The following is a 27,251-nucleotide window of genomic DNA, read 5'->3' as shown; positions in this document are numbered from 1 at the left end:
CAAGCTGAGAAAATAAAGCAATCTTGGATGATATAACACTTTGAATAACATTGTCACGACGTCACATAGACAAATAAATAGGTGACATCAAACTTTATTTCCTAGTCCTCATTTACACAGTACACAAAGATCTAAACGGTCCGCCAGCCCCATTAAATCATGAGACTTGGTTCATTTCCATTCATACTGAGTCAACAATGTTATTGTGAGCTGTAAAATGTATTTTAGCGCAGTTGTATCACAAGTAAGGTGTGATTGCGACACCGAAACTAAACCATGCCTCTCATCAGCAGCTTTTTCATAAACACCTGCACGTGGCTCTCGGCGCATATTGAGTATGTCAATCTTGACGTGGTGTGTGTGTCTCCCAGCGGTCCCGTGTTTCCAAACAAACTTTCGAGTTGGCGCAGCATTAGTTGACTATAGGCCAGAGTTGACATTGATCAGCAATAATTTGGCCAGGCTGTTTTTGTTTTGGAACTTTTAATTCCTTTTATATAACTTGTTTGTTTATTCATCGACTTTCTGCAATGTCTTCTAATTGTAACTGCAGCATAGGCCTTAACTGCCCTATTCCCAGTAGCTTTGAGCAGTCGAAAGACTGGTCTCAGCTGCCCGACTCCTACAGTCAGACGCCCGGAGGCACTCTGTTCTCCACGACACCTGGAGGTAAGTTATGCAACAGGGGCATCATATTGAGCAGGGGCATCATGCACCACAAAAATCCAAGGGGGGCACAAAGTAGGTAAGGATGGCTGGGGGGGGTTTGGAGATTTTTTTTTAACACCCGAAATGGACATAATCATATGCTTAATTCTATGTTAATGTCTTTCTGCATATCTAATCATACCTCTTGAACTATGTATCCTCCTGATTGGTGGTTCTATTTCAAAATAAACTAAATATGCTTTTCTGCTAAAATCTGAGTCGAAGATTGAATGTACTTTATTTAGTTAATGCTTGCTTTTCTAAATTTCTCTACCATAAGCTGCCTCCAATGTCACATCCAACCAGCCTCACATCCGCAGACCACGTGTAATTTCGCCAGCCCAGGACCTCCACATCTAGGGTGGGGGTGGGGGGGGTCAGAAGACTATTGCTGTCTGTGATAAAGCCATTTTGTGGCGCAAACTCATTCTGATTGGCTGGCCTGGCTCCCCAGTGGGTGGGCCTGACTGTCATGTGGGTGGGCCTATGCCCTCCAAGGTCCACCCATGGCTGCACCCCTGACCATTTATGTGAAATCCATAGATTAGGGCCTAATTTATTTATTTCAATTGACTGATTTCCTGAAATGACCTATAACTCAGTAAAATATTTCAAATTGTTGCATGTTGTGTTTTATTTTTTTGTTCAGTATAGTTATGAGATTGGTTCCCAATCCGGGCTAGTTCAAGCCATCTTCCTAAAATTGCTATGTGGCTAGTAGTATTACAGAGAAACAACGTTTGTTTAAACAGGACAAATCTGAGGGCCCCCTATGGGCATGATGCCTCTGATATTGAAAAACACACTGGAATGTACTGTAGCTACTAGTTTGGAGAATAAAGCGCCTTGCGCACCAGTACCTAAAAGATAGACCTCAGGAACTCTGTGCTGATTATTTGCCATTTTTAGGAACTTATGTACAGTACTTGCAGTCCTATTGCATTAAATGCACTTTTACCTGTTTCCATAATTTTAGCAGCATCCTTATTGTATGGATCAAGCAAAAACAGATAATTTAATCTGTCTCAGGATGAGTTCATCCGATATGTCAACATCTGTGGGAGTGTACATGTTATTTGTATGTATTTTTAACTGTTATTTTACCAGGTGTGTTGACTGGGAACACATTCTCGTTTACAGCAATGATCTGGGGCTATGTGTGTGAGGAGGATAAATCAGTCAGCAGCCTTTCCGAGAGAACTGAGGGAATGAACTGTATGACAACAGGTATATGTTGTCTACTCCCTACCCCCTCTCTTCAGGACACACTGCAGTCTCAAGTGTTGGGTTGCATAACATGTTTTCCCTGCCTTTTATGACCAGATACAGTGAGTGCCTTGAATCTATTCTATCGTGCCCGGAAACCTGCTCCTTTTACACTCTGTTCTGAACGTACTAGACGACCAGTTCTGATAGCCTTTAGCCGTACCCTTATCCTACTCCTCCTCTGATCCTCTGGTGATGTAGAGGTTAATTCAGGCCCTGCTGTGCCTAGCTTCACTCCTACTCCCCAGGTGCTCTCATTTGTTGACTTCTGTAACTGTAAAAGCCTTGGTTTCATGCATGTTAACATTAGAATCCTCCTCCCTAAGTTTGTTTTATTCACTGCTTTAGCACACTCTGCCAAACCCGGATGTCCTAGCCGTGTCTGAAACCTGGCTTAGGAAGACCACAAAACCCTGAAATGTCCATCCCTAACTATAACATTTTCCGACAAGATAGAACTGCCAAGGGGGGGTGTTGCAATCTACTGCAGAGAGAGCCTGCAGAGTTCTGTCCTACTATCCAGGTCTGTTCCCAAACAATTCGAGTTTCTATTTTTAAAAATCCACCTTTCCAGAAACAAGTCTCTCACTGTTGCCGCTTGCTATTAGACCACCCTCTGCCCCCAGCTGTGCCATGGACACCATATGTGAATTTATTGCCCCCCCATCTATCTTCAGAGCTCCTGCTGCTAGGTGACCTAAACTGGGACATGCTTAACACCCCGGCCATCCTACAATCTAAGCTTGATGCCCTCAATCTCACACAAATGATCAATGAACCCACCAGGTACAACCCCAAATCCGTAAACACGGGCACCCTCATAGATATCATCCTAACCAACATGCCCTCCAAATACACTTGCTGTTTTCAACCAAGATTTCAGCGATCACTGTCTCATTGCCTGCATCCGTAATGGGTCTGCGGTCAAACGACCACCCCTCATCACTGTTAAACGCTCCCTAAAACACTTAAGTGAGCAGGCCTTTCTAATCGACCTGGCCCGGGTATCCTGGAAGGATATTGACCTCATCCAGTCAGTAGAGGATGCCTGGTTATTCTTTAAAAGTGCCTTCCTCACCAACTTAAATGAGCATGCCCAATTCAAAAAATGTAGAACCAGGAACAGATATAGCCCTTGGCTCTCTCCAGACCTGACTGCACTTGCCATTCACAAATACATCCTGTGTCGTTCTGCATTAGCATAGAATAGCCCCCGTGATATGCAACTTTTCAGGGAAGTTAGGAACCAATATACACAGGCAGTTAGGAAAGCTAAGTCTAGCTTTTTTTAAGCAGAAATTTGCTTCCTGTAGCACTAACTCAAAAAAGTTCTGGGACACTGTAAAGTCCATGGAGAATAAGAGCACCTCCTCCCAGCTGCCCACTGCACTGAGGCTAGGAAACACTGTCACCACCGATAAATCCACTATAATTGAGAATTTCAGTAAGCATTTTTCTACGGCTGGCCATGCTTTCCACCTGGCTACCACTACCCTGATCAACAGCCCTCCACCCCCCACAGCAACTCGCCCAAGCCTCCCCCATTTCTCCTTCACTCATATCCAGATAACTGATGTTCTGAAAGAGCTGAAAAATCTGGACCCCTACAAATCAGCCGGGCTAGACAATCTGGACCCTCTATAAAATTATCTGCCGAAATTGTTGGCAACCCCTATTACTAGCCTATTCAACCTCTTTCGTATTGTCTGAGATTCCCAAAGATTGGAAAGCTGCCACGGTCATCCCCCTCTTCAAAGGGGGAGACACTCTAAACCCAAACTGCTACAGACCTAAATCCTACCCTGCCTTTCTAATGTCTTCGAAAGCCAAGTCGACAAACAGATTACTGACCATTTTGAATCCCACCTTACCTTCTCCCCTACGCAATCTGGTTTCAGAGCTGGTCATGGGTGCACCTCAGCCACGCTCAAGGTCCTAAACGATATCATAACCGCCATCGATAAGAGACAGTACTGTGCAGCCGTCTTCATCGACCTGGCCAAGGCTTTCGACTCTGTCAATCACCACATTCTTATCCGCAGACTCAATAGCCTCAGTTTCTCAAATGACTGCCTCGCCTGGTTCACCAACTACTTCTCAGATAGAGTTCAGTATGTCAAATCGGAGGGCCTGTTGTCCGGAACCTCTGGCAGTCTCTATGGGGGTCCCACAGGGTTCAATTCTCGGGCCGACTCTCTTCTCTGTATACATCAATGATGTCGCTCTTGCTGCTGGTGATTCTCTGATCCACCTCTACGCAGACGACATCATTCTGTATACCTCTGGCCCTTCTTTGGGCACTGTGTTAACAAACCTCCAGACGAGCTTCAATGCCATTCAACTCTCTTTCCGTGGCCTCCAACTGCTCTTAAATGCAAGTAAAACTAAATGCATGCTCTTCAACCGATCGCTGTCCGACCGTCCAGCATCACTACTCTGGACGGTTCTGACTTAGAATATGTGGACAACTACAAATACCTAGGTGTCTGGTTAGACTGTAAACTCTCCTTCCAGACTCCTATTAAGCACCTCCAATCCAAAATTAAATCTAGAATCGGCTTCCTATTTCGCAACAAAGCATCCTTCACTCATGCTACCAAAATCACTGAAGCTGGAGACTCATATCTCCCTCACTAGTTTTAAGCACCAGCTGTCAGAGCAGCTCACAGATCACTGCACCTGTACATAGCCCATCTCTAAATAGCCCATCCAACTACCTCATCCTCATGCTATATTTATTTATCTTGCTCCTTTGCAACCCAGTATCTCTACTTGCACATTCATCTTCTGCACATCTATCATTCCAGTGTTTAATTGCTATATTGTAATTACTTCGTCACCATGGCCTATTTATTGCTGTATATAGACGTTTTCTACTGTATGTTTGTTTATTCCATGTGTAACTCTGTGTTGTTGTGATGTGTCGAACTGCTTTGCTTTTTCTTGGCCAGACCGCAGTTGCAAATGAGAACTTGTTCTCATCTAGCCTACCTGGTTAAATAAAGGTGCAAAATGGGAAAAGTACAGACCTCGCACTTTTCTATGTAGCCTGCACTAACCCACCTTGGATAACTATTGTGCACAAGAATACCTCATGGTCTAGACACACTGCTGCACCTCGTGACTTTTGTAGAGTCTCCTGGTACTACTGTCCGTGTTTTTTCTCTGAGACAGACACTTTATGCCCTTTGTTGTTATCGCAGAAACCAGGATCATCTGACAAAGTTCCTGCCGGAGTGTCGGAATATACCAATCGCACGCACCCCCCCCATGCTGCCTTCCCCATATCCCAGGGGACACAGTGTTGGCCCTGCACCCTCTGGGAAAGCTGAGGGAGATGGATGAGAACAAAGACATCTCAGGTAAGCCCTTATACTAACAGTGACTACTGAATATCCCATGAGACCCACTAGCCTCTTGCCCTAGCCTGGCCTCTTGGTCACCTGCTCTCCCAAACACCTGACTCCTCGCCCACATGGCTTTGTAGCAGATATAGTATGTGCTTGGAACAGGTTCTCTCTTGTTTTGTTCTTAGAAGCGGTGCAAGGACAATAAATTAAGTAATTGCACTCATTCTGTCAAATAGTTCACAGTGAAGGGAAACAGAAAGCAGTTGCTTATGTCTAAAAGGCGGTTAGGAGAACTATACATTTGTTTCATGGTGCATTTGTTTATATCCTAAGATAAAAATACAGTATCTCCTTGTCATTAAGTCACTTGTCACTAGATTTACTCTATTGTGCATTCATATGTTCTGATGTCTCGCCTTCCTAACTTGCCTCATTTTACTGTCTCCTTAAATTTCACTAATAAAAGGGAGCGGACAGGTGGCTTGGTTCAGGCAGATGTCAATAAGGACTTTATTTCAGATAAGGAAGCAGGCTACTTAGGCCTGTTGTCATCAGTGCAGTGTGTATGAGGAGGCAAATGGCCATACTCTCACCTTGTGTGCAAACCAGTCAGTTTGTTTTTTTTCCAACTTTTTTTTGTACCAGCATTAGGGCAAGTTTCAAGGTGAACCGCTCCATGAGAAAAGCAAACATATGTCAAGCTGCTGGCCAAGCCTTGTGCTGCATATCTTCTGACCACCCGATTTAGGTTGCAGGCACCAGAAAGGGCTCTATCAGTGTGCATAGCTTCTTGGAAGTTCAGGAAAGGATATGTCCTCAAAGCTGACTTGTGTTCTCTCTTCTGTTCCTACAGCTGATGATGCCCAGTTTGTAATTGACATCTGAACCTACTCATCCAGACCAGCTCTGTTGGAGAAATTGTATTCCGTTCAGACCACTGGGTGGTCTCTACTGGTCAGCGGACAGAACACTCACTTTATATTCCCTTCTGTTTAATCCTGATGGATGATTCAAGAACCGTTAAAGGCTCAGTTTATCTGAGGCTAGAGGAAGAATTCTGGGTAAATTTTAAGGGTGGCTGTATTCAGTCTGCTAACTGTGCCAAAGAGAGTAACGCATTGTTCTGCTGCTTTTATCTGATGTACTTTTTATTCTGTACACTAGGTACTTTATACATTAATTAATCCTGTGAAAACATAATTAGAGTTTTGTTCATGGGAACAAATATTTTCAAGTTACATTTTTATATGTGGTGTGTGGGTTTGCAGCTGAGTATGAGGTGATCCAGAGATTACTTCAATTAATCTCTGGGCTCTTTGACAGTGTGTGCTGTTCAGCTGCAGAAAAAATAAATAAAAGAGAACTGAAAGAAAGAAAAAAGTTAAGGGTGCTTTGTGTGTTTTTAATCATCTAATTGTTTGAAAAGACATGGCAATAGCCCGAGAAGGGTGGTGTTCATGTGGTATGTTTTGAAGTAACTCATTGCCAATGTATAGAGAATTAGTTTAGAGTAGGGATCAACTAGATTCAGCTGCGGGACAATTTTGTTCGCACGAACAGACCTATTTGATTAAAACGTAATAATTTCAAACCTTGCTTACATTTGTATACGATCACATATTATGGGTGGGAATACTTTGAAACAGATTTTCAAAATTAAAATCACTTGCAGCTGATATGCTGGTGTTTTTAGTCTTATGTCCAACAATAAAACAAATATAATATATATACAGTACCAGTCAAAAGTTTGGACACACCTACTCATTCAAGGGTTTTTCTTTATTTTGACTATTTTTTACATTGTAGAATAATCGTGAAGACATCACGACTATAAAATAACACATGTAGTAACCAAAAAAGTGTTAAACAAATACATTTTAGATTCTTCAAAGTAGCCACCCTTTGCATTGAGGACAGCTTTGCATACTCTTGGCATTCTCTCAACCAGCTTTGTGAGGTAGTCATCTGGAATGCATTTTAATTAACATGTGTGCCTTAAAAGTTAATTTGTGGAATTTCTTCTTAATGTGTTTGAGCCAATCAGTTGTGTTGTGACAAGGTAGGGGTGGTATACAGAAGATAGCCCTATTTGGTAAAAGACCAAGTCCATAGTATGGCAAGAACAAGAAATAAGCAAAGACAAATGACAGTCCATCATTACTTTAAGACATGAAGGTCAGTTAATACACTGCATTTCAAAGTTTCTTCAAGTGCAATTGCAAAAACCATCAAGCGCTATGATGAAACTGGCTCTCATGAGGACCGCCACAGGAAAAGACTCGGGATAAATTCATTAGCGTTAACTGCATGTCAGATTATCGCCCAAATAAATGCTTCAGAGTTCAAGTAACAGACATCTCAACATCAACTGTTCAGAGGAGACTGCGTGAATCAGGCCATCATGGTCGCATTGCTGTAAAGAAACCACTACTAAAGGACACCAATAAGAAGAGACTTGCTTGAGCCAAAAAACATGAGCAATGGACATTAGACCGGTGGAAATCTGTCCTTTGGTATGATGAGTCCAAATTTGAGATTTTTAGTTCCAACCTCTGTATCTTTGTGAGACCCAGAGTAGGTGAACGGATGAGCTCCACATGTGTTGTTCCTATTGTGAAGCATGGAGGAGGAGGTGTGGGGGTGCTTTGCTGGTGACACTGTCAGTAATTTATTTTGAATTCAAAGCACACTGAACCAGCATGGCTACCACAGCATTCTGCAGCGATACGCCATCCCATTTGGTTTGTGCTTAGTGGGACTATCATTTTGTTTTTCAGCAGGACAATGACCCAAAACACACCTCCAGGCTGTGTAAGGGCTATTTGACCAAGAAGGAAAGTGATGGAGTGCTGAATCAGATGACCTGGCCTCACAATCACCTGACATCAACCCAATTGAGATGGTTTGGGATGAGTTGGACCACAGAGTGAAGGAAAAGCAGCCAACAAGTGCTCAGCATATGTGGGTACTCCTTCATGAAGCTGGTTGAGAGAATGCCAAGAGTGTGCAACGCTGTCAAGGCAAAGGGTGGCTTGAAAGCATCTACATTAATGGTAGCATCCACATTAATGTAGAAGTGTTTAGAAACAGTCTTATTTACAATAAAAGTGACTCCAAAATGAGACAATACATTATTCACCATTCATTTCTATTGGGCACAAAATAATCTGAAACACAACCAAAATGAACTGCAATGCATCCAACAAGTTTGTAGTCATAAGCTTGATGTAGTCATAAGCTTGATGTAGTCATTGCGTGCTAGGAATACTAATACTAAACTTTTTACTACTTTATAATAATCTTTAGGGGTGTCAATAATTTGACTTAAGTAAAATCTTTCTCAGAGCAGTTGTTTTAATATAAAATATTATTTCCCATTTTTTTTAGCAAACAATATAGCTCAGTATATGAACTATTTATTTTATATAGTCATTATTGCTTATCTTTATCAAGGGTGTCTGCCCTTGATAATGGTAAATATGATCGCTGGTTTTGTATTATTGTACATAGACAATTCAGATAATTCCAGTTTAGAAGTTTCTGAAGATGTGGGCCATGGATTTTCTGATGAACTGTGAATAATTGTTTAGTACTACTGCTGACATACTCATTATTAACACACTCATTATTTATAATTCACCCATTAATAAACTCTAAGGGCTCTATTTTCAAACGCACATTAAGGCCCATGTACACTAGCACAAGATGCCGTACGGTGAAACACCGCTTCCCATTCATTTCAATGGAAGGAAAGCGGTGAGAAGCGGACAGGGCGGGGACCTTTGGGCGGTGTGAAGGTGGCATGGGAGGTGGTGAAAAATAAACTTTTCCCAACTTTATGCAAATCACCAGCGGCGACCGCTGGGCGATGACCAATCGAGTGGTTCCCTTGACAAATTTGACGCTATGCGACCCAAGGCTGGAGACGTTCTTCAGCAAAGATGGCTGACAAATATACTAGGATGGAAGCAAATGTGATTATAACGTCATAATGAATCATGCAAAAAATGTACAGTTGACAGGAATATGTTAATGTAGAGACAAACGATTATGCATATTTTATCAGAAAGTTAATTTACGAAAATTGTGATTTAGCATGCTAGCTGGCTAGCTTTATGGGTGTTGTGACATGAGTATGAAATTGTAATTCTGGTTGTTTAGGGAATCCTGAAACAGCCAGCAAACCAAGCTGTCGTCTTGTGAAACAGTGGATGTAAAAAATCGAGCTAGCTAAAGCATTTGTATACTTCTGGCCCTTCTTTGGACACTGTGTTAACTAACCTCCAGAAGAGCTTCAATGCCATACAACTCTCCTTCCATGGCCTCCAACTGCTCTTAAATGCAAGTAAAACTAAATGCATGCTCTTCGACCGATCGCTGCCCGCACCTGTCCGCCCGTTCAGCATCACTACTCTGGACAGTTCTGACTTATGTGGAATATGTGGACAATATGTGGACTTATGTGGACAACTACAAATACCTAGGTGTCTGATTAGACTGTAAACTCACCTTCCAGACTCACATTAAGCATCTCCAATCCAAAATTAAATCTAGAATCGGCTTCCTACTTCGCAACAAAGCATCCTTCACTCATGCTACCAAACATACCCTCGTAAAACTGACTATCCTGCCAATCCTCGACTTCGGCGATGTCATTTACAAAATAGCCTCCAACACTCTACTCAGCAAATTGGATGCAGTCTATCACAGTGCCATCTGTTTTGTCACCAAAGCCCGATATACTACCCACCACTGCGACCTGTATGCTCTCGTTGGCTGGCCCTCGCTTCATATTCGTCGCCAAACCCACTGGCTCCAGATCATCTATAAGTCTTTGCTAGGTAAAGCCCCACTTTATCTCAGCTCACTGGTCACCATAGCAGCACCCACCCGTAGCACTCGCTCCAGCAGGTATATTTCACTGGTCACCCACAAAGCCAATTCCTCCTTTGGTCGCCTTTCCTTCCAGTTCTCTGCTGCCAATGACTGGAACAAATTGCAAAAATCACTGAAGCTGGAGACCCATATCTCCTTCAGTAACTTTAAGCACCAGCTGTCAGAGCAGCTCACAGATCACTGCACCTGTACATAGCCCATCTCTAAATAGCCCATCCAACTACCTCATCCCCATACTGTTTTTTTTTTAATTGCTCCTTTGCAACCCAGTATCTCTACTTGCACATTCATCTTTTGCACATCACTCCAGTGTTTAATTGCTAAATTGTAATTATTTCGCCACCATGGCCTATTTATTGCCTACCTCCCTTATCTTACCTCATTTGCACACACTGTATATAGACTTTTTCTCTATTGTGTTATTGACTGTATGTTTGTTTATTCCATGTGTAACTGTGTTGTTGTTTGTGTCGCACTGCTTTGCTTTATCTTGGCCAGGTCGTAGTTGGAAATGAGAACTTGTTTTCAACTAGCCTACCTGGTTAAATATAGGTGAAATAAAAAAAAATACTGCAAATTGAATGTACAATTGTGTAAGCTTACCTTGCTGATATTTGCCATGCAATGCACATGAAATGACGTAGCTAGCTAACTATTTTCTTGCTTATTGTGCAGTGGAGGATAAAATACCTGTATGCCTATGGATGTGTAGTTAGCTATGTCGCCGATCTATGTATGGACCCTAAAACGTTTGGTATACATATTAGTTCAGAACCTAGCTATGAACCTCAGCTATCATTGCCAGTTGTATCAACTTCAAAACAGTCTGAATGACATTAATGAAGCCTTTCTATTGAGTCGAATATAATATAACTTTGTGCCAAGGATGCAAGTTGTATATACATGTAGTTATTACCATGCATGAGATCTGTACATTTAATATATTCACTGATCATGTACTCATCCTTGACAAATAAAGGTGCAGTTCAGGTATGAATGTCTGAGATAATTTTTCAGTCATATCCAATACCAGGAGTATCAAATTACAGTCTTTGATGCTGTGTCTGCATGTATGTATTACAATTATACAATTCAACAGTGTTTACCAATCCTGGTCCTGGGACATCAATGGTTACACTAACTATGCAATAGACTAGAAACATGATTTAACTAGTTAAAGGCTGATTTGTAATTTATACATACAGAAATAGAATTTTAAAAAACAGTACACATCATGTAAATACTCTAAAACCAGTTAATTTCCTTCATCTGCATTGATCTGATAAACACAGGATAGGTGTAGTATTTACTCAAATGAGAGATTAATTTCAACCAGAAGAGAATGTGAAACGCTTTACTGAAAGAAGTTAATTATCCAAGTGTTATAAATATTATAAATACAAGTTCAATCTTTACTTCAATGCGCATCTGTTGTGCATTATAAAAACAGACGAAGAAAGAGGTGGCGAGAGAGGTGTAAAAGACAAAGACAAAGGGAAAGAGATAAGAACATACAGTGGGAGCAGGGAAGGCAGCATGTGATTAATGAATCACAGTGCTACCCTAATATTCTCTCAGTTCATCACAATTACATAAGTGTCTCTAGTGGTGTTTCCTTACCCGCCTTGGGCTCCCAGTCAGCCCAAAGGTTATCTTAAGAGCGGATGAGGTGGCGATGACGAGACTGGGGGTTGGCATCCTCTCTCACATCAAAACATACCTGCAGACGAGAGATAGAGAGAGCATGTTTATGCCTTGTTTTTTATAAATTCTAACTGTCAGTCATCAATCATCAGAGGAGGTGAAATGAAAAACGGACCTTGGATCATTAACTCTGGGACTACTGCATCTCTCTGTATTTCAATGTAAAGCATCTCTTTAATAATACTTCCTGTTGACCTGACCAAGTGACCTCTCACCTCTGATCATGCTGTGCCCTCTATGTAGCCAGTTCAGATGCGGGAGGGGTTCACCAACACAGCTGATTTAACCTAGAGGATTTAGGGAGAAAGGGATGAAGTGAAGGAGAGAGACTGTTATTGAGAAAATAAGGTAGTTAAAGAGTGTGTTCAACAGGAATCTGTGTGTGTGGCCTCACCTGGTGTCCACACTAAGTGGCTGCAGAGTACTTTATGCTGAAAAACATTCACCGACACACGAGGACAAACAATATAGCGTAGTTATAGAAATAATGAAGTGTCTTACAATTCTCCATGGTTGGCCCTTTTGCCTATTCTTTGAAGGTGGAAGGAGCCAGTTATACACCTGAGCCTGCTTACTGCACAATACAATCCATCAATCAGATTGTTACATGAGTGCGTAGGTGTCTAATTGTTCTACATTTTTCCAATATGGGTGACTTAAAATAGCCTGTTTTGTTTTTGTACATACAGTCGTGGCCAAAAGTTTGGAGAATGACACATTAATTTCCACAAAGTTTGCTGCTTCAGTGTCTTTAGTTATTTTTTGTCAGATGTTACTATGGAAAACTGAAGAATATTTACAAGCATTTTATAAGCGTCAAAGGATTTTATTGACACTTACATGAAGTTGATGCAAAGAGTCAATATTTGCAGTGTTGACCCTTCTTTTTCAAGACCTCTGCAATCCGCCCTGGCATGCTGTCAATTAACTTCTGGGCCACATCCTGACTGATGGCAGCCCATTCTTGCATAATCAATGCTTGGAGTTTGTCAGAATTTGTGGGGTTTTGTTTGTCCACCCGCCTCTTGAGGATTGACCACAAGTTCTCAATGGGATTAAGGTCTGGGGAGTTTCCTGGCCATGGACCCAAAATATCGATGTTTTGTTCCCCGGGCCACTTAGTTATCACTTTTGCCTTATGGCAAGGTGCTCAATCATGCTGGAAAAGGCATTGTTCATCACCAAACTGTTCCTGGATGGTTGGGAGAAGTTGCTCTCAGAGGATGTGTTGGTACCATTCTTTATTCATGGCTGTGTTCTTAGGAAAAATTGTGAGTGAGCCCACTCCCTTGGCTGAGAAGCAACCCCACACATGAATGGTCTCAGAATGCTTTACTGTTGGCATGACACAGGACTGATGGTAGCGCTCACCTTGTCTTCTCAGGACAAGCTTTTTTCCGGATGCCCCAAACAATCGGAAAGGGGATTCATCAGAGAAAATGACACTACCCCAGTCCCCAGCAGACCAATCCCTGTACCTTTTGCAGAATATCAGTCTGTCCCTGATGTTTTTCCTGGAGAGAAGTGGCTTCTTTGCTGCCCTTCTTGACATCAGGCGATCCTCCAAAAGTCTTCACCTCACTGTGCGTGCAGATGCACTCACACCTGCCTGCTGCCATTCCTGAGCAAGCTCTGTACGGGTGGTGCCCTGATCCCGCAGCTGAATCAACTTTAGGAGACGGTCCTAGCGCTTGCTGGACTTTCTTGGGCGCCCTGAAGTCTTCTTCACAACAATTGAACCGCTCTCCTTGAAGTTCTTGATGATCCGATAAATGGTTGATTTAGGTGCAATCTTACTGGCAGCAATATCCTTGTCTGTGAAGCCCTTTTTGTGCAAAGCAATGATGGCAGCACGTGTTTCCTTGCAGGTAACCATGGTTGACAGAGGAAGAAAAATGATTCCAAGCACCACCCTCCTTTTGAAACTTCCAGTCTGTTATTCAACTCAATCAGCATGACAGAGTGATCTCCAGCCTTGTCCTCGTCAACACTCACACCTGTGTTAACGAGAGAATCACTGACATGACAGGCAATGGCATGCTTAATCACTGGCATGCTTATAGAAAAGGGCACTCCACATGTACTGCACTGACACAAATGACTGGTTGAAAGAAATTGATGAGAAGATTGTGGGAGCTGTACTGTTAGTAAACTTAAGTGCTATGGCTTTTCAACCTCTGCCATATTGTGGATTCAGAGCTATCTATCTAATAGAACTCAAAGGGTTTTCTTTAATGGAAGCATCTCTAATGTCAAACATGTAAAGTGTGGTGTACCACAGGGCAGCTCTCTAGGCCATTTACTCTTTTCTATTTTTACCAATGACCTGCAACTGGCATTAAACAAAGCATGTGTGTCCATGTATGCTGATGATTCAACCATATATGCATCAGCAACCACAGCTAATGAAGTCACTGAAACCCTTAACAAAGAGTTGCAGTCTGTTTTAGAATGGGTGGCCAGTAATAAACTGGTCCTGAACATCTCTAAAACTAAGAGCATTGTATTTGGTACAAATCATTCCTTAAGTGCTAGACCTCAGCTGAATCTGGTAATGAATGGTGTGGCAATTCAACAAGTTGAGGAGACTAAATTACTTGGCGTTACTTTAGATTGTAAACTGTCATGGTCAAAACATATAGATTCAATGGTTGCAAAGATGGGAAGAGGTCTAGCCATAATAAAGAGATGCTCTGCTTTTTTGACACTTCACTCCAAAAAGCAAGTTCTGCAGGCTCTAGTTTTGTCTCATCTTGATTATTGTCCAGTCGTGTGGTCCAGTGCTGCAAGAAAAGACCTAGTTAAGCTGCAGCTGGCCCAGAACAGAGCGGCATGTTTTGCTCTTGATATAAATACTATGCATGCCAGTCTCTCTTGGCTAAGAGTTGAGGAGAGACTGACTGCATCACTTCTTCTTTTTATAAGAAACATTAATGTGTTGAAAATCCCAAATTGTTTGCATAGTCAACTTACACACAGCTCTGACACACACTTATCCCACCAGACATGCCACCAGGGGTCTTTTCATAGTCCTCAAATCCAGAACAAATTCAAGAAAACGTACAATATTATATAGAGCCCTTATTGCATGGAAATTCCTTCTATCTCATATTGCTCAAATAAACAGCAAACCTGGTTTCATAAAACAGATAAAGCAACCCCTCGTGGCACAACGCCTCTCCCCTATTTGACCTATAGTTTGTGTGTATGCATTGATATGTAGGCTATGCGTGCCTTTTTAAAAATGTATGTATTTCTGTCCTTGAGCTGTTCTTGTCTAATGATGTTCTGTATTATGTCATTATGTATTATGTTTCATGTTTCGTGTGGACCCTAGGAAGAGTCGCTGTTGCTTTTGCAACAGCTAATGGGGATCCTAATAAAATATCAAATACCAAAATGTAATCAAGTAGGTTAGTCAAGACCGTCTATAAAGTGTTTGGCTCGTGAGAGCGCTTGGAAATACATCTTAATCACCAAAGCTGTATTAAAATATCAAGTTTGAGAGGAGCAAAACAGGGAGCTGACATTCTCTTTTTATCTATGCATTGTCGGCAGGCCTACATTATTTTACACATTCTTTGGACGTCCATAAAACCCCCTCCATGGTATAAGCTAGATGTGGCCTTGCCCATCATAACACGAGAGATTATAACCTTTGTGAATACAGGTGGACCTTATATTTAGAGGTTATTTTACTGTAACAATTGTCTTCCGTTTCATATTCATAAAACCCAAGCCCTCCGTAGGCTACCCTTACCCTAGGCCTACTATAATGAAGGCTGTTTCAACAGCAAAGCGTAGTCTTTTTTTTATGCTGCCGATTTTCTATCATTACATTCCTTTTTCGTTGAGTTTTCTTAAAACCAAACTTATTAGAGTGATTCAATGTCCTGGTTTTAGGGTGAGCACGTCCGTGGCAAGCATGCAATGCAACTTCTGGAGAAGTGTGAAGGCGATCTGTAAGATGGTTCCAATATGTATATAAAACATTATATTTGCGAGCAGTATAACGGTGAGTGGATATTCTCCCTTTGTCTTTATATTGGATCTTTTTCCAGCTACTGTGAAAAGTTTGGATGTGCGTAAATAGTCTGCTTGGTTTTAATATGATATGCCCACGGGACGAAGTTATTGTATATAGTGTATTTAGACATTTAAAACAAGTTGTTTTGTTTAGAATTTGATTTGAATTATTCACTCTCTTTTTGAATTGAATCTTTCTTATTGACAACATTTGGAATGTTCATGCTCAGCCATAATGCATTTACAGTAGGCCTAACCCCTATATCAGTGCAAATGCTATGTATATATTTCCACATTGAAGTCATGCAATTAGGGTGACCACATTTAAAATACCCAAATACGGGACAACAGGATTATTTTGCGGGACAGTGTAGCCTACATGAATACAAACATTTGGCAGCCCCCCCACTAAATGTCCTAAAATCTCAAAAGAAATAAGAAATGAGGTGCTGTTTTTGGTATAACACAGTAACGTTATACTATGCTATTATATGTGGTTATGTAATGTATAATACAGTGGAGGACTATCCTCAGTGCAATTAAAAAAAAAAAAAAATGGTGAAACATTAAAAAAGTTATCCATTTTAGCTAAAACTATACTAAATATATTCACGTCACCAAATAATTGATTAAAACACACTGTTTTGCAATAAAGGTCTACAGTAACCTCAACAGTACTCCTCTAGGGTAGCACCATGATCTAGATGGAGGACAGCTAGTTTTCCTACTCCTCTGGGTACATTGACTTCAATACCAAACCTAGGAGGCTCCTGGTTCTCACCCCCTTCCATAGACTTACACAGTAATTATGACAACTTCCAGAGGACATCCTCCAGCCTATCAGAGCTCTTGCAGCATGAACTGACGTTTTCCACTCAATCAAAGGATCAGATAATAAATATAGTACTGAAAGCATAAGCTACAGCTAGCTAGACCTGCAGTGCATAAAATGTGGTGAGTAGTTGACTCAGAGAATGACAATTGCTGAACAGTTTTGAACAAATTAATTTCTTCAAAAATGAAGAAGGGAGAGAGAGCACTAGCAATATACACTGCTCCAAAAAATAAAGGGAACACTTAAACAACACAATGTAACTCCAAGTCAATCACACTTCTGTGAAATCAAACTGTCCACTTAGGAAGCAACACTGATTGACAATAAATGTCACATGCTGTTGTGCAAATGGAATAGACAACAGGTGGAAATTATAGGCAATTAGCAAGACACCCCCAATAAAGGAGTGGTTCTGCAGGTGGGGACCACAGACCACTTCTCAGTTCCTATGCTTCCTGGCTAATGTTTTGGTCACTTTTGAATGCTGGCGGTGCTTTCACTCTAGTGGTAGCATGAGACGGAGTCTACAACCCACACAAGTGGCTCAGGTAGTGCAGCTCATCCAGGATGGCACGTCAATGCGAGCTGTGGCAAGAAGGTTTGCTGTGTCTGTCAGCGTAGTGTCCAGAGCATGGAGGCGCTACCAGGAGACAGGCCAGTACATCAGGAGACGTGGAGGAGGCCGTAGGAGGGCAACAACCCAGCAGCAGGACCGCTACCTCCGCCTTTGTGCAAGGAGGAGCATGTGTCTGCTCAAACGGTCAGAAACAGACTCCATGAGGGTGGTATGAGGGCCCGACGTCCACAGGTGGGGGTGTGCTTACAGCCCAACACCGTGCAGGACGTTTGGCATTTGCCAGAGAACACCAAGATTGGCAAATTCGCCACTGGCGCTCTGTGCTCTTCACAGATGAAAGCAGGTTCACACTGAGCACGTGACAGACATGACAGACGTGACAGAGTCTGGAGACGCCGTGGAGAACGTTCTGCTGCCTGCAACATCCTCCAGCATGACCGGTTTGGCGGTGGGTCAGTCATGGTGTGGGGTGGCATTTCTTTGGGGGGCCGCACAGCCCTCCATGTGCTCGCCAGAGGTAGCCTGACTGCCATTAGGTACCGATATGAGATCCTCAGAACCCTTGTGAGACCATATGCTGGTGCGGTTGGCCCTGGGTTCCTCCTAATGCAAGACAATGCTAGACCTCATGTGGCTGGAGTGTGTCAGCAGTTCCTGCAAGAGGAAGGCATTGATGCTATGGACTGGTCCGCCCGTTCCCCAGACCTGAATCCAATTGAGCACATCTGGGACATCATGTCTCGCTCCATCCACCAACGCCACGTTGCACCACAGACTGTCCAGGAGTTGGCGGATGCTTTAGTCCAGGTCTGGGAGGAGATCCCTCAGGAGACCATCCGCCACCTCATCAGGAGCATTCCCAGGCGTTGTAGGGAGGTCATACAGGCACGTGGAGGCCACACACACTACTGAGCCTCATTTTGACTTGTTTTAAGGACATTACATCAAAGTTGGATCAGCCTGTAGTGTGGTTTTCCACTTTAATTTTGAGTGTGACTCCAAATCCAGACCTCCATGGGTTGATAAATTGGATTTCCATTGATTATTTTGGTGTGATTTTGTAGTCAGCACATTCAACTATGTAAAGAAAAAAAGTATTTAATAAGATTTCTTTCATTCAGATCTAGGATGTGTTGTTTAAGTGTTCCCTTTATTTTTTTGAGCAGTATATTTTTTTAATTTTTTAATTTTTATTTTACTTAGCTAGCAAATGCAGCTAGCTAGTTTAGCCTACTCAAACACTCAGCTCAAACAGAGAGGGGTGCTATGTTAAAAAGTAGCTGGCTATGGCTATCCAATACTGGAACTCTTCAAAGTCAAGGTAAGCTTTTGGTTTTATTAATGTTTTGACACCAAGGTCCGCCAGTGTAACTCCTAAACTCCTTGCTGACTGTACTGAATGATTATTAGCGGGTTTACTAATGTGTTAGTTCTAGTAGCTATGTTGACTAAGACAATATAGTATGGTGACAACGATGTAGGTGGTGTAGCGGTTATGATATGAAGATTTGGCTTGGAAAGGATTTTTTGCCTGGTCACAAACAGCTGATTTTGTTGTGCACTGAAGTCCACAAGTGAAGCGAAAAGGTGAGAGGAGGAGAGCGCGTAGATGCGAGAAGAAATTATATAACGATCAAAGGGATTGTACTGTTTTGTGTATGTATGTGGCTGCTATGAAAGTGAACTGTGTCTGCGTGTATTCATTCCGCAGATTCTGTTCAAATGTTTTTTAAACGGAAGCAAACGGAACAAAATGGGGATAAACATACATTAATTTGTCCTTGAGAAACACTTGTTTGCAACTGTTGGACTAATGATTATACCCTAGATCACCCAGATGCAGGCAAGTGTGTGTAAGGCGGTATTGAATGTGTCAATGTCTGTCACCTTGATTACAAATATGTCTCTCAACCTGTGCACCTAGCGTACTTTGCAAACTTTCATTCATAGGCTAGGAGGTAGCAACCTTATGATGTGTATAGGGAAAATTAGAGTATCATGTAGTAGCCTAAACCTATTGATGTCACATTGAGCTGGGTGAATGGAATATGAATGACAGTCATCCATTATGCTGTAATAGAAATAAGGCCATGCTCATAAAACAATATGTTGTCCTCCCTCATCTTAAACGGCACCGACCGCTACTGGTAGAATACTCATTAATCAGCTGTCTGCTGCACGAACAAGCAATTGAAGCCACCTAGTTTACCCTTTATGCCCCATAAACGTTTTGTGAGGCAGAAACGAGAGACTACATGTGTGGCCAAATTGGGGAATATTTTGCAAAGGAAACATTTCTGGTTGGTCTCAAGGAATGTAAAACAGTTAGTGAGTCTTTTAAAACGGGATTGAGTGAAGTAGCAGCAACTAATGAGCATGGAGAGCCCTACAAGTTTGACAAAATTACCTTTATCTTTCAGTCTTATATGGCTATTTACTTTTGTAGCTCTTCACGGGAAGCACGCTTTTTGTAATTAGTTAGGCCTATTGTTCTCTTCAAGTTTCCCTGGAATTTAGGCCGAAGGGATTTGAGAAATATAATTGGTTGACAGTAGGCCTATGACGATTTGCGCTGCGCAGAATACCAGATTCGAAAAGTGTTTAAAGTCGCCAGTAAATTTAGGCTACCACATCATTATGATATATATATTTTCACAAGCGCAGCATGACTTCAAGATATAGGTTGGAATGTCTGATTAAAATAAGGGACAAATCAACCTTTTTTTCTAAATTAGTGGTGCTTGAATTTGTTGATAAAATGCTGGACATGATTGTTTCGTTGCGGGACAAAGGGGGAAAATGCGTAACTGTCCCACACAATCCAGGACACGTGGCCTAAACGCAATTACTTAGAACAGTATGGACTGCAAACAGGTTCAAGTTAACATATTTAGGAAAGATGGGATAGGTCTAAAAAAAAAAAGTTTTTTTTTTTTCTGTAGGTTGTTTAACAAACGATAACGAACTAACATTGGAATTGGAGTTGATTCCAGAGCAATACATAAAAGACCCTCGAACCCGAAATGCGGAAGACACATTTCAGTTGAATGCATTGTTGTACAACTGACTAGGTATCCCCCTTTCCCTCTCCCTTATGTATAGCGCTAGCGCTTAGATTGACCATTGCGTTAGGTTTGATAAAGCATAGCCCTAAGAAACAACATCAAACACGCTACCGGTAAATTCACTGGGTTTCTGCTGACAATGAGAGGCACAGCCTCTGGATTGGTGTAAAACCCTGTCACTCAGTCCTCCCCCTTGAGCTACCCCAGTGGGAAACAGAGAGGACTGCTGCCATTAACCTTTCTGCCAATGAATTGGTCATCTGTTCCTAAATTGAGTGGTTTCTAGCTTTTCCCTACCCTTGTATAGTTAATTTCTGCCCAATATTCGTTAGTATTTATTGATCTGATATAAAATCTTCTTTCAGGATCTATGGAAATGTATGTTTTAATGACATACTGTGTAACAGCCAGACATGTGGGAGCTATACCATACAGGGGGGAGGAGGTATTGGCATTCTAATTATTGTTTATTTGGATCCCCATTAGCTTTTGCAGAAGCAGCAGGCACTCTCCTGGGGTCCAGTAACAAAACAGATACACAAGGACATTCCCACAAATTTAAAATAGAAAGAAATACCAATAATAGAAAAAAATACACATTATTTTAAGTTGTATTGTTTGTATGTTAGTGTATGTTTGTGCGTCCCTGCCGTTCCATTCATTTTAAGGTAATATTGCTGTTTGCTTGAGTAATTGTAGATGGAAGGGAGCTCCATGCGATCCTGGCTGTGTACAAAACTGTGCATTGCCAAAAACATGTCCAAAACGGGTTATGGGAAGGATCACCTTTTACTTTATCTGCCACCGATCACACTTTTCTCCACCACCACATGTGTCAGCGACTCATGTGCGTCGTCCACTTTGTCATCAGTTTGACGTTATTCTAGATAACAGAAAGATTGATCTTTTAAACAATCAGAATATTTGAAGTACAAGTAAAGACAAATTGCCCATGCATCTCTGTTATTGCAAGAACAGATCAAAGTGCATCTTTGAAGTGACCATTCCAAGTGTGCACAACAGACTCAAATGTGTCAGGATGCCACTCTAAGGCAGGGATTATCAACTTGATTCAGCCGCGGGAAGATTTTTTTCTTGAGCAAATGGTCAGGCCGGAACAAAATTACAAATAGTTTGTAGACTGCAAATTGATCGCAAGAAGCCCAAACAGATATAATATGACTAAAACATAATAATTTCATTATTCCATTACATTTCATGAATAATCTTACAAAGGCGTCTTCTGTACGGGGGACGTTTAAGAGCCTTGGCAATTGGTCTGAACATTAACACACATCGCTTGCATTACCGTTTTGGAAGCATAAGGACCTTATCTTCAACATTTAAAAAAAAAACATTCAATTGATACAAACCTTTATAGGGTTAGGGTTTGTGTTCCCACATGGCCATATCTCCATGTTACAGCTCATGTTAACGGAAGACAGACGGAAGACAGAGGAACCACCTGTGCTAATTAGCTATATAGCATGCACCGAACACCTGTGTGTAATGGAAGAAGGCCGGCAGAAACGTGTTGTCACTGAGAAAAATTGTTGGCTGCAACTGTGATAAAGCTGGTTAAAACAGTATACAGTAAGTATGCATTTTGTATTTGTGAAATTATTTTGACTTGATATGAAAGTAAAGGGCTTTACGTTTCAAGAACCGTATCGCAATTCAGAATCAATTCACATTTAGATGGAGTAATTGGCTGTTTTGTTTTGGCTGAAAATAACATAAGCTCCTTGGACCTCAAGGGGTAACGTTAAGCTCCTTAAGAGTACCTCTTGGGCTAAATCAAATCACACCTTGCTTACATTTGCATACGATCCAATATCTCTATGCGTGGGAATACTTTGGAAAAGATTTCCAAAATTAAAATAACTTGGACCTGATTAGCTGGTGTTTTGACAGTCATGTACGAAAAAATTTATTAAAATAATTCTCATTTTTGCTCAAACTTGGGGGCCAAAGAAAATCACCCGCGGGCCAAATTCGGCCGCAGGCCGCTAATTGGGGATGCCTGCTCTAAGGAATGTGACACCCCCACCACTCTGTTGACTCTCCTAAATATGATACTCATGCTAAAATGGATAGTAAACCAGAAAGCCCACTTTTAGCCCATACCACAAATTCAAATAGTTGATGTATCTTGTATCATAATGCTGAATTAGTACTGTTGGCTATCATGACATCATTATTGACCAGTGAAATCATAATGTGATATAGAACTGCCATTTAGTGGTAGCTATGGGTTGCTAGGCATAAATAGCCAATACAAAACTTCCTCTTTATATATTTGTGGTTCCAATCCCGATGTTTAAAATTTGGGGTAGTTGATGGAGTTGTATGGTTGTATTTATTGTGGGGGAAAATGCTGGGATATAAATACGGTGATTATGAGGTAAAGGCAAAGGGTTTACGTGAAGGTAGATAACTTAGTGAGATGGGACGATTTAACAAGCTAGCCTTTGCCATTGCTTAAATTAGCTAGCTAATGACGGAAGCTAGCTAACTAGTGCAACAATTTTAGCCAGATTTTAGCTAGGTTAGTTTTGCTACAAATGTGTGAATGCACCTGCTAGCTAGCCCTATAAATGCAGAGCGTACTGTAGGGCTACTGCTAGCTTGCTGTCCCAGCTACAGTAGTTAGGGTTATAATAGTGGTGATTAGTGTCGAAATTAATGGCATCAATATATTAGATAAGAAATGTAACAACAATTGTGTCAGAGAAATTAACTGGAATTTTAACCCTGCTGCAATTTTTGATGTGAAATGGCAGAGTGCGTGGACTAATCCACATAAATATTTGATAACTAATAAGTAAAACAAGTCTCTTAGAAGATCCTTCACATATATTATCCTTGTAATAGTCGTATTTCTAATATGTAATTAATGTAGAAAATGAATGTAACTTTTGTGAATCGGAAAATGAGACTAGAGAATTAATTTTGTGATTGTTTAGCGAAATATTTTGGACAGGTATGAAAATATATATTAGTGATAAGATGGGTAAACCTATAAGCATTACTGCATTTAATATTATTTTGATATTTTACATGCACACACAGTGACTGCCACTACATTGTGAATTTGTTTATTTTATTGGGTAAATGTTTCATCCATAAAAGGAAATTCATGGGTAAAAAAAAAAAACTTTCAATATTTTTCTACTTGATTTACAATATTATATAACATCCTTAAAAAATATAAATACCAAATTATCAAAGAAGTGTCTACAGTATTTGTGAATGTAACTTGTCTACAGCGTAATATACTTTTTATGTGTCTCTCTGGATTTATTTATTATATTTTTGGAGATCTTTGTGTGATATTTGTAAATTGTTTTGTATAATGTTTGTGTAACGCAGTGGCGATTTTAGCATGTAAATCTTGGTGGGGCAAACTCAATTTCTTTTTTTAGATGCATGCCACAAAGCCACTTCACAAAACAATACATGACTTGCACTATAACAGTGACAAACGGTGCCCATAAACTGTTAGGGCCAACATAAAACTGTCCCAACAGCAGAGCTTTTTTTTTCAGCACGTGAATCCTTACCACTGCTACACCTGGCTATCAGGGAAGCCTTGTCTGGCAGCGAAACAGTTCATTCTGCCTCATTTACCGCACTATTAAAAAACATAGCTGATATGGCTGACTTGCAACCTGTTGAGGACAGACGTTCCGCAAGCGGAACGCCTCGCCAATATCCAATGGAAGAACGTGGCGCGAAATACAAAAACCTCAAAAATGCAATAATTTCAATTTTTCAAACATACGACTATTTTACACCATTTTAAAGACAAGACTCTCGTTAATCTAACCACATTGTCCGATTTCAAAAAGGCTTTACAGCGAAAGCAAAACATTAGATTATGTTAGGAGAGTATATGTCACAAAAACCCAAAACACAGCTAAATGGAGCACTACCCTTTGATGATCTTCATCAGATGACACTCCTAGGACATTATGTTATACAATACATGCATGTTTTGTTCAATCAAGTTCATATTTATATACTAAAACAGTTTTTTATATTGGCATGTGATGTTCAGAACATGCATTCCCACCCAAAACTTCCGGTGAATTTACTAAATTACTCATCATAAACGTTGACAAAATACATAACAATTATTTTAAGAATTATAGATACAGAACTCCTTTATGCAATCGCGGTGTCAGATTTTAAAATAGCTTTTCGGCGAAAGCACATTTTGCAATATTCTGAGTACATAGCTCAGCCATCACGGCTAGCTATTTTGACACCCGCCAAGTTCGGAGCTCACTAAACTCAGAATTACTATTAGAACAATTGTATTACCTTTGCTGATCTTCGTCAGAATGCACTCCCAGGACTGCTACTTCCACAAGAAATGTTGTTTTTGTTCCAAATAATCCATAGTTATGTCCAAATACCTCTGTTTTGTTCGTGCGTTCAGGTCACTATCCAAAGAGTAACGCGCGAGCGCATTTCGAGACAAAAAAATTCTAAATGTTCCTTTACTGTACTTAGAAGCATGTCAAACGCTGTTTAAAATACATTTTTATGGTATTTTTCTTGTAAAATAGCGATAATATTCCAACCGGACAATAGTGTATTCATTCAAAGAGGAAAAGAAAAAACAGCATGGTCGTGTGAACGCGCATATCCAATCTCTTTGTCACCGGGCAGACTACTGACAAACTGAGCTACTATACTCTGCCCAGAGACAGAAGACGCCTCAATCCGCTTTCTGAAGGCTTTAGAGAGCCAATGGAAGCCTTAGAAAGTGCTACGTAACCCCACAGATACTGTAGTTTCGAAAGGGACTAGAAAGAAGAACTACAAATTCTCAGACAGGCCACTTCCTGCTTGGAATCTTCTCAGGTTTTTGCCTGCCATATGAGTTCTGTTATACTCACAGACACCATTCAAACAGTTTTAGAAACTTCAGAGTGGTTTTTATCCAAATCTACTAATACGATGCATATTCTCGCTTCTGGGCAAGAGTAGTAACCAGTTTAAATTGGGTACATTTTTTTCATCCGGCCGTGAAAATACTGCCCCCTATCCCAAACAGGTTTTAACATGTGGTTTCTACTGATAATTGCGATGTACAAACTATGACATAAGAGGACGAAGAGCGGATAAGAGGGAATCCGTAATTTCGATTAAGACATTAATGAGCGAGCGACGACGGACGTGGTCAATATAACTATTTGTTCAGCACTTTTGAAATGTACAGCGACAGAATTCAGAACACGGGCCGTTCTTACAGTGTACTCCCTGTACAACAAGTCAGAACCGTAGGATAAATAAAGGGGGCATATAAACAAACAATGAAAGCTTTTACAATATTCGATGATTACATTTCTATAAAACAGGTTATAGGCTACATGTGCACCACCAATTTAAAACAGTAGGTGAAATTAAGAGGTGAAAATAGACCAAATTATTAGGGTGAGGCACATTGAATGCCGTTTGGGATTTTACGTGTCAAAAAAGATACTGGTAAGCTTTTAATTTGACATGTCAAATAACACAATTCTATTATAGAATGTTGTGTGCGCTGAATTTGCACGTGCAAGCCAAGCACCACCCCTACTATCAGTAGCACTGTCAAAGCTGTACAAATAAAGTTTGCAAACAAGCACACACCGGCCACGAACGATGTGTTTACAATACCGCGTTGGTGAAAATAGACCAAATTTTAGGGTGAGGCACATGGGCTACTAACAGCTTACTACACAACATACACTTAGTATTACTTTCTTAGCTACAGTATACATATCTCCCTTGCATAATACATAATTTATGCAGCAGCATACAATACATTTTTGGACTCACCTTGTGAAGGTGGTCCTTTGTGGGCAAATTTTGTCATCAAACTTTGTCATCAAAGTCTGGCATTCTCTGGATTTATGGTGGGAACTCGGAAAAAAAACACAGCCATTCCATTGAATAGGAGGCTAGAGGATGCTTTGCAATGTTTGCAGTTAGCCACTGATTCCAAACCACTCATTGTTGAATTTGACATTTCCAACTTGTTGTGCAATCTTTATGTCCAATGGTAGATGAGCGCCGATACGTTTTATCTATAATTTCTCTTCATTATTTCTCTTCATATGACACGGATTAAAAATGATTTGCCAGTAGATTGTCAACTTCATTCATGATGATGCCTGCTAGCTAGACTTTGAAGATGTTGACATGAACAGTCCAATCAAAGCTGTACATATAACATGATTTGACGTCATTTTATCTCTGGCCAATGACCTTGCGCCTTCTTGGAAGGGCACTTGCAATATAACTCTAAGAGCTGAAATATTGGATGTCTACCCTTACTTAGGACCTAAACTTGGCGATGACGTAGTGTCCCCATGAGTGACAGAACACTGAGCCAATCACTCCACACACAGAGACGCATACAATGCTCATCAATAAGCTAAGGACCCTGGGACTAAACACCTCCCTCGGCAACTGGATCCTGGATTTACTGACGGGCCGCTCCCAGGTGGTAAGGGTAATCCCTGTTCACGGCCAGGCATGACTCCAACACAATCATTAAGTTTGCCGATGACACAACAGTGGTAGGCCTGATCACCGACAATGACAAGACAGCATATAGGGAGGAGGTCAGAGACCTGGCCGTGTGGTGCCAGGATAACAACCTCTCCCTCAATGTGATCAAAACAAAGGAGATGAATGTGGACTACAGGAAAAAGAGGACCGAGCACGTCCCCATTCTCATCGACAGGGCTATAGTGGAGCAGGTTGAGAGCTTCAAGTTCCTTGGTGTCCACATCACCAACAAAGTAACATGGTCCAAGCACAACAAG

At 41.1% G+C, this 27,251-nt stretch overlaps 1 long non-coding RNA gene across 1 annotated transcript; it reads left to right on the top strand.

Moving 5' to 3' along the window:
• Positions 1 to 5,133: 5,133 nt before the first annotated feature.
• LOC115148460 (uncharacterized) lies at positions 5,134 to 6,687 on the top strand. The gene is made up of 2 exons (XR_003866680.1): positions 5,134 to 5,336; positions 6,178 to 6,687. It is a non-coding gene; the product is annotated as an uncharacterized LOC115148460 (long non-coding RNA).
• Positions 6,688 to 27,251: the final 20,564 nt, after the last annotated feature.

This window comes from Salmo trutta, chromosome 15 (assembly GCF_901001165.1).
Source record: "Salmo trutta chromosome 15, fSalTru1.1, whole genome shotgun sequence".
NCBI lineage: Eukaryota > Metazoa > Chordata > Actinopteri > Salmoniformes > Salmonidae > Salmo > Salmo trutta.
Note: the sequence above shows the minus strand (reverse complement) of the source record. Positions and strands in the feature narration are given on the sequence as shown.